The sequence below is a fragment of the Aethalodelphis obliquidens genome, unplaced genomic scaffold (genome assembly GCF_003676395.1).
Source record: "Aethalodelphis obliquidens isolate GAN/ISIS:26980383/991018 unplaced genomic scaffold, ASM367639v1 scaffold68, whole genome shotgun sequence".
NCBI classification, from domain to species: Eukaryota; Metazoa; Chordata; class Mammalia; order Artiodactyla; family Delphinidae; genus Aethalodelphis; species Aethalodelphis obliquidens.
In genome coordinates this window covers 5,424,422-5,432,674 of record NW_020838012.1, presented here as the reverse complement: position 1 = coordinate 5,432,674, position 8,253 = coordinate 5,424,422, and the positions used below count along the sequence as shown (strand labels likewise).

Here is an 8,253-nt window from a genome sequence, read left to right as displayed (position 1 = left end):
AAAAAAAAAAAAAAAAAAAAAGAAATAACATGTACAACTTGAAAGAAAAATGTGAAAATTGTTTTCAACATGTGAGATATGAGTGACCAATAAAATAGGCAGATATAGTCAGATTTTCTAATAATCCAATAAATAAAAAAATGATAATGAGATGTCATTTTAGCCTATCCATTTGAAAACTATTTTTTTAAGTTAACAATATTCAGTATTTTTCTGAGTGTTTGGAAGTGGGCATTTGAGTATACTCTTTGAGGGCATATAAAATGGTGTAGTCCGTCTGGATTCTATTTTGTTAATATGTATGAAAATGTTTAAAAAATGTATATATTTAGTCATATAATATATACACATCAAGGAATGTACCCTAAAGAGATAGTCATACAAGTTAATAAAAATGATGTTCAGCAAAGGCATTTTATACAGTTATCAATTTATGTGTAAGATTAGAACACTTGAAACAACTTTAATTCCTATCTGGAAGGAACTAGTTAAAAGCTATGTATTATAAAAATATAGCCATTGAAAGTGGTAAAGTAGATTAATATTTGTGGATATGGAAAATCCCTTGACATATTGTAGATATCTTTTGGCAATTATGTTATGGGTAATTTCTTTCTTTGTCATATTTGGATTTTTATTTATGACATATTTTAACAGAGAAAAATAAAGGCTTCCATTTTATAGGAAAAAAACTGATGGATTTGGTGGAGACATGTTTATTACTGTGGCAGGTCCTGGGTCTGGGTATGTCTACGACGCTGTCACAGACTAATTCCAAACCTAGCAGCTAAGGGGCTCAAAGCGCCTAACTCACTCCAGCTTTTGTCTTCTATAGTTTAGGAACTGAGTAGAGTTAGAATTAATATTTTAGTTTCGCAATTTTGAGGCAGAAAGGAAGGACTGGCACTGCTTCCATGTTGCCATTTTGCCACCTCCATTCTTCCAGTCCCTCCATTTCAAACACTGAAATTTTCTTTGCTATTTCCCTCTCTTTGTTGTGGTCACCCTCACTGCGTACCAAGTCCCATTAATTCTCCATCCATTCTTTTTTATTCCACTTGGACCATCATCATATTCTGGGCTCTTCGGTGTGTTGATGATGCACTAGCTTTCTAATTGGTCTTGTTTCTCTCTCTCCTTGTCTTTAGTCTATTCTAACACCACTGCTAAAATGGTGTTGGAAATGTCATTATACAGCTCAGACTCTTTAAGTTACTTCTCATCACCTACTTGAGAGTGGCTTCCTTTCTTTGTGTGCTTTTGATGTTGACTGTGAAACTTTCAGTTAGGTAGCCATTGTGCCATTGATGTACACTTGGCTTTCCTTTCACATTTGTCTAGAATATCCTGCTGCAATTTTGACTACCCTGCCTTTCTTTCCAATTTTTTTTGGCAGCTCTTTTACCTATTTATTATTTTGTACCTCTCTCTGGTACAAATTACAAACAGAAATACAAAGGAAAGCTAGGTAACTCCTCTAATTTTCAGTGCATTAGGGATTTTTGAAAAAATTCCACGGTTAAAGTGATCATATGCTCTGAAGAGTCTAGACATTGCTAATTAGTCCTTTTTGCTTGGCCATTTCTTAGCTTTGGCATTTCTTAGATTTGTCCATTTGTCTTTTGATTCATCTGAAAAAAAAGATTCTTGCTTTTAAGAGCACTATCACATATAACTTTTATCCTTTTTTTTTATTCAATGTGATAAAGTGACATGTTTCTGTCTCATTTCTCCAACAGAAATCACCTGATTCCTAGGCTTTTATACCTGATGACCAAGGTACAATATGGCATGGAGAGTAAATATTTGATCTGTAATTGTAAGAGAGAGAGATTGGTTTAATATATTTAACAGATATAAATATCTCTTATAAACTGATCCAGATGGATGACTTTTGGCAAGTTATTTAACCTCCTTAAACTTTCCTTTTCTTATCTGGAAAGAGCTACCACTTTTGAGTGATTTGCCTTCATTGGAATGTCTTTTCCTTTCTGTCAACTTTTTAAAAATTTGCAACATATTTTTTTTTCAGTTTGTAAATTTTTTCTTTGTGCCCTTGCCCATTCATCCCCATTAAAGCATTCATCTCCCTTGTAAGATGACTTTTTATTTATTTTTTCTAGCTTTATTGAGATATAATTGAAATATAACATTGGGTAAGTTTATGTTGCTTTGATACACTGACATATTGCAAAATGTTTACAACCATAGCATTGGCTAACACCTGTATCACATCACAATTATCTTTTTTTGTGGTGAGAATGTTTACAATCTCTTTAAGCAACTTTCAATTATATAATACAGTATTATTAATTATAATCACTCTGCCATACATATAAGAACTTATTCATCTTATAACTGGAAGTTTGTATACTTTGACCAACATGTCTCCCTTTATACTTACCCCCCAACCCCCCACAGTTCCTGGTAACTACCATTCCAGCCTGTTTCTATGAGTTTGGCTCTTTTAGATTCCACATATAAGTGACATCATACCATATTTGTCTTTCTCTGTCTGACTTATTTCTGTCATTTGACCAACATGTCTCCCTTTATACTTACCCCCCAACCCCCAACAGTTCCTGGTAACTACCATTCCAGCCTGTTTCTATGAGTTTGGCTCTTTTAGATTCCACATATAAGTGACATCATACCATATTTGTCTTTCTCTGTCTGACTTATTTCATTTGGCATAATGCCCTCAAGGGTTATCCATGTTGTCATAAATGCCAGGATGTTCTTTTTGGTGGCTATACTATTCCATTATATATATATATACACACCACATCTTATTTATCCATTCATCCATTTTGGCTGTTGTGAATACTGTTGCAATGAACATGGGAATACAAATATCTCTTTGAGATTCTGTTTTTATTTCCTTTGGATATGTACCCAGAAATGGGATTCCTGGATCGTATTTTTAATTTTTTTGAGGAACCTTCATACTGTTTTCCATAATGGCTGCCCCAATGTACATTCTCACCAACAGTGCAGAAGGGTTCCCTTTTGTTCAAACCATCTCCAATACTTAGCTCTTATCTTTTTGATGATAGCCATTCTGACAGGTGTGTGGTGTTATCTCCTTGATTTGCATTTCCCTGATGAGTAGTGAGGAAGAGCACTTTTTTTTATGTACTTGTTGGTTGCTTCTATATTATCTTTGGAGAAACATCTATTTAGTTCTTCTGCTCATGTTTTTGTTGTTGTTGTTGTTGTTGTTTTGTTGCGTTACGCGGACCTCTCACTGTCGTGGCCTCTCCCGTTGCGGAGCACAGGCTCCGGACGCGCAGGCTCAGCGGTCATGGCTCACGGGTCCAGCCACTCCGCGGCATGTGGGATCTTCCCGGACCGGGGCACCAACCCGTTTCCCCTGCATCGGCAGGCGGACCCTCAACCACTGCTCCACCAGGGAAGCCCTGCTCATGTTTTTAATTAGATTTTTTTTTTGCTGTTGTGTGAGTTATTTATATATTTTGGATATTAATTCCTTATCAGATACACGATTTGCAGATATTTTCTCCCATTCTGTAGGTTGCGTTTTCATTCTGTTGATGGTTTAATAAAACTTGCAACATCTTAAAATCAATTTTCTGGGAGGACATTTGACCTAATTTTGTTAAAGTATTTACTGAATTTGAAACATTAGAAAGTTTTGTTTTGTTCTAAGTGGCCCTTTCCATTTGTCTCTTTTGAACATTTTAGGAAAATTTCATTCATTGTTTGCATTCTTCTTCAATATTTATTTTCATTTAATTATAACAGAAATTTTACTTTTGGTTAACTTTAATGCAATTTCATTTTCAGTTAAAGACTTTTTTTTTAGTAATTATTTTTTATTGGAATAAAGTTGCTTTACAATGTTGTCTTAGCTGCTACTGCACAGCAAAATGAATCAGCCATGCATACACTTGTATCCCCTCCCTTTTGGATTTCCCTCTCATTTAGGGTACCACAGTGCATTAAGTAGAGTTCCCTGTGCAATACAGTATGTTCCCGTCTGTTGTCTATTTTACACATAGTATCAATAGTGTATATGTGTCAATCCCAATCTCCCAATTCCTCCCACCCTAAGACATTTTTTAATACAAAATATTCAGAAGAGTTTGAAATACAGGTGAAGAAGTCAGTTAGGCAAACTGGTTTAGGGGAATATTCTATTATCTGTCACCCCGCTTCTACACTATATAACTTTGGAATCCGTCCTTTTTACTTTGTATGCCAGGACAAAGGTTGAAAAATTATCCTTTTTCTTCCCTCCTCCCTCCCTTCTCCCTGTCTTCATCCTTCCTCTGCCTTTTAAATCTGATTCGTTGAACTGTTTTTCTCTTCTCTAAAGCTAACAGATATAATTAGAATATCACAAAATAATAACTTTGATGTTTATAGTTTTGGTGTTTATACTTTAATGTTACCATACTTTTAGTGTTATAAACTTATTCAATCATTATTCCTTCTAGAATGTTCTATTTTCCCAAGCATACTTACAATATATTTCACTATTATTTACTGAAGTCCCCTCGAAAGTCTGGAAGAGCTTCTTAGTTACCTAGTTCACGGATCTATCTATGGACTTAATTCACGTAAGGGGTATCATTTTGTCCTTTTGATTCTCTTTTTATGATCCTTATTTTATGTACCTTCTAAGGTATTGGCTAAACAAATTTTCATGACCTTAGCTGGTTTACAGGTATACCTCAGATTGACAGTTATGTCTCTTGAACAACAGTCATAGACAACTATAGTTCTGAATTTTGGACTGTCCTCTTGGGTTTGTATTAAACTATTTGTGTTACCATAATTTAAGGACCACTTGAAATTGTGATGGTCAGAAGATAACTTCAGAATGTTTTGCAAGATTTTGATACATTAGGCCTGTAAGTCATAGAGTGAAAACTCCAAAACTACCATTACCTTTCTAGGCTGATTTAACTGCAGAGGTGTCTCCTGGCCCTGGCAGCCTGATAATTACTGAGTAACCTTTCCATCTCCATAAGGAAGTGAGCTGCATGACTACTGAAACAGAATTCTGGGAATGAAAGACAAAAGATATGTGAGTGAAAAAGTAATATATTTATGTAAAATATATGAAATGTGAGAAAATAGGTTTTTGAAAATTCTTATAATTTTTCAAGTTAATTATCTACCTTGCCATACACCTGCTTTAGCTTGACGTCATGGAAATGAATAAAATGTGTCCTTGTTTTTGAGGCGCTTATTTACCCTCTGACCCTGTGCAAAAAAGGCAGACTTAACAATAAGTAGTATTTACTGTTCTCATTAAAAAAAATTCATTTCATGAAAACTGATAAAGGAGTATTTCTGCATGGGGGGGTTAGAGATCTTGCATTGGAGATCATTGTATAATTCTAAATCCACTTATTTATATGATTATGAATAACAAGGCTAATGCTTTGAAATTAAACATTTGATTTAAAAGAAACTACAAAAATAATGTTAATTATGGGAAGTTACATTTTATTTTATTTTGGTGGGGAAAACTCAGAATTTAATCTTTTAATGACTTTTATATATATCACACCACATTGTTAATTATAGTCATCATGCTTTACATTAGATCACTAGTTCTTTTTTTAAAAAAAATTTATTGGAATATAGTTGATTTACCATGTGTTAGTTTCAGGTGTACAGCAAAGTGAATCAGTTATACATATACATATATATCCACTCTTTTTTAGCTTCTTTTCCCATATAGGCCATTATAGAGTATTGAGTAGAGCTCTCTGTGCTATACAGTAGGTCCTTATTAGTTATCTATTTTATATATAGTAGTGTGTATATGTCAATCCCAATCTTCCAATTTATCCCTTTCCCCAGAAGTTACGTTTCAGATGTCAGAAATTTATTTTTTAAATTTTTATTTATTTAAAAAAATTTTAAATTAATTTTTCTTGGAGTATAGTTGATTTACAATGTTGTTTTAGTTTCTGCTGTACAACAAAGTAAATCAGTTATACATATACATATATCCACTCTTTATTAGATTCTATTCCCATATAGGTCATTATAGAGTATTGAGTGGAGTTCCCTGTGCTCTACAGTAGGTTTTTATTAGTTATCTATTTTATATATGGTAGTGTGTATATGTCAATCCCAATCTCCCAATTTATCCCTCCGCCCCTTCCCCCTTGGTAACCATAAGTTTGTTTTCTACATCTGTGACTCTATTTCTGTTTTGTAAATAAGTTCATTTGTTCCATATCATATGATATACAAACAGTAAATGCTAGAGAGGGCATAGAGAAAAGGAAACCCTCCAACACTGTTGGTGGGAATGTAAAATGGTACAGACACTATAGAGAATAGTGTGGAGGTTCCTTAAGAAACTAAATAAAGAGCTACCATATGATCCAGCAATCCCACTTCTGGGCATATATCTGGAGAAAGCCATAATTCAAAAAGATACATGCACCCTATTGTTCATTGCAGCACTATTTACAACAGCCAGGACATGGAAGTAACCTAAATGTCTATCTATAGATGAATGGATAAAGAAGATGTGGTACATATATGCAATGGAATATTACTTAGCCATAAAATAGAACGAAATAATGCCATTTGCAGCAACATGGATGGACCTAGAGACTGTCATACTGAGTGAAGTAAGTCAGAGAATGACAAATATCATAGTAATTTCTTTATTTAACAAAGGGTCCATTAAATTCATTTATGAAGGCTAAACAATTTAAGCAAAACAGTTTAATCTTCTGACTTGTTTACCATTCCTTAGTTTCTTGTGGATTTTCTGTGCCAGAAATAGAGCCTAGAAACTTTGTATAGATATCAGGTTCCCTCAATAATGCATTTACTTATCCTCTTCGCCTGCGGTCAATGAACACATTTAGTTGTTTGGGAGCCATCTGGTGGGGAAGATCTCTGAAACACTTTACCTGCCTTCATTGTAGCTGATCAACAGTTGCCAGTTGTGTCTCCTGGAAAGGTAGTCAGGCAACTTCAGTTCTGAATTTTAGTCTGTCCTAAATTTGTATTAAACTAATTTTTGTTGGCATAATTTGAAGACAACTGGAAGTTGGGATGACCAGAAAGTAAGCTCAGAATGTCCAGCAAAATGTTGATATAAAAGATATATAAATCATAGAAGGAGAACTCCAGGAATGGAATCTCCAAATTAACAGCTTACCTCAGCAACGGTGCTGGCATCTCAACACAGCAGCTGATAATTCATAGTGCTTTTAGTAAGTACAGTATTAGCAGTTCAAATCAGTTGAAGCTAGATTGATATGAAATGCTAAATATTATCTGATGAATTTCTCATATATAACCAACATGATTCCAGTTGTTTAAACCTGTTTATATGGCTGTGTTTCACTGTTTATCCAGATAGTTTAATTGTACCACATGCATCCAATATAATCAACCTGAGTAATACATTTTGCAATGTGTATACACACACATACACAATGTCTATACGGCATATTTGGGAGGATGTGAACTGCAATGCATTTTTAGTCACATATTTATGAACAAGTTTTTGATTTTGCATCTTTCCAATAATATAAAGTTACTCAGGATGAAAAAGAAACAATGCAAACAAATTACTTATAGTACTCAAAGTTGATAGTAATCAAAGTTTATGCTAAGCATATGCAAGGAATGGAGTGAGAATGAATTTTTTTTTCCTGTCAGATGAAGTTACCAAGATTTTCTGATTTGTCTTTGCTGAATTACTCTCCCTGTAGGTCATTTCTGGTTGGTTTGATGCCATTCAGGGGTGAGTGTTTGGGTAGAATTGGGGCCTGCTCATAATGGATACCTGTTCTACTGTACAGTGAATCTGGCCTAATTCAGGTGATCAACTTGCCACTTCAATGTAAGACACAGGTCTGTGCTGAAAGGAAAAGAGTTCTAGGGAGGGCCCACTGGAGAACATTTTCACAAAAGACTGTCCTGTGTATGCCAGGTACAGATGTTGCAAGGACCCTGCCTTCTGATCACTCAGTATACTTTTCCAAACAATATCTTCATACAGTAACCGCAGTGATGACATTTTTACCATATCAAAAAACTAAGACAGGGCTTCCCTGGTGGCACAGTGGTTGAGAGTCCACCTGCCGATGCAGGGGACATGGGTTCATGCCCCAGTCCGGGAAGATCCCGCATGCCGCGGAGCGGCTGGGCCCATGAGCCATGGCCGCTGGGCCTGTGCGTCCGGAGCCGAGGCCACAACAGTGAGAGGCCTGCGTACCGCAAAAAAAAAAAAAAAAAAAAAAA

At 35.1% G+C, this 8,253-nt stretch overlaps 1 protein-coding gene across 16 annotated transcripts in view; it reads left to right on the top strand.

Annotated features, from left to right (window-relative positions):
- RALYL (RALY RNA binding protein like) overlaps positions 1-8,253 on the top strand; it is an 836,785-nt gene that overhangs the window by 41,652 nt on the left and 786,880 nt on the right. The gene's annotated exons all lie outside the window — the stretch shown is intronic.